Raw genomic sequence first — 985 nt, 5'->3', positions numbered from 1 at the left:
CAAAGCCCCCCCCAGGCTCTCCCCATTGCCTGCAGGTCAGGGAGCTCCTAAAATCACGGTGAGGAGGAAACGCCGCTGCCTGCATCCCCACAGCAGCAGTTTGGGGGTGCTGGCAGCCTTGGGTGGTGGGGTGCACCCCCTGCATTCTCCCCCGCAGCCCAGCCCCTCTCGTGAGCCCCCGTGGACCCCTTCTTCCCCCTCTCTCATTTCCTGGTGGGGGTGCAAAATCCAAACCAAATGTTTCCAGCAGCTCTGGGAGGGAGCGAGAGCCGGGCAACCACAGGAGCCGAGGATTTGGCCATGGGGCTGGGGTTGGTGGCCGTGCAGCACCCCTCTGCCTGCCCAGATCCCCCAGGGAGCAAAGCAGGGGGTGTCTGTGTGTCCATTGGGAGCTGCGGAAGGGGCTGGAGGATGCCTGGTGGGGGGTGCTCTGAACAGGCTGTGGTGTGGCAGCCATGGGACAATGTGGGCTTAGGATATGAGATAAGCAGCATCTCCAAAGTCTGATCCCTTTGGGAAAGGTGAGAGGGATGGGTAGGCAGAGCAGAGGCTGCTCCCCAGAGCCATGGCTGTGCATGCCAGTTTGGAGATGCTGTGGATCCCAGTTTGGAGATGCAGACGAGGTGATGGGGACCTAACCACTGGTGGAAGTGCAAGGGCTGCTGTCCCTGGGTATGGACCATGCCCCGCTGGCGGTGCTGGGTCCATCCTGGCTCTTTGCAGGCAAGGAGGAGCAGTGCTGAGCACCTACCCCAGCTCCCTCCCCAAAACCCAGCGCAGCAGCTTGGCTGCTTTGCTTTGGCTGCAGGCTACGGCTTGTGTCTCCCATCCCAGAAGTGTTTTTGGGCAGAAATCCACCACGCTGGAGAGCTTTGTAGAGGCCTGGCTCCGCTGGCCCTGACTAAGCAGCTTCGCCTGGGCTCGGTGCCTGGGGGTGGCTGTGTACGTGGCTTCTGGGCCGGCGATGGGCCCCCGGGCGGGGCCG

The sequence above is a fragment of the Mesitornis unicolor genome, unplaced genomic scaffold (genome assembly GCF_000695765.1).
Source record: "Mesitornis unicolor isolate BGI_N332 unplaced genomic scaffold, ASM69576v1 scaffold19367, whole genome shotgun sequence".
In the NCBI taxonomy this organism is placed as follows: Eukaryota; Metazoa; Chordata; class Aves; order Mesitornithiformes; family Mesitornithidae; genus Mesitornis; species Mesitornis unicolor.
Note: the sequence above shows the minus strand (reverse complement) of the source record.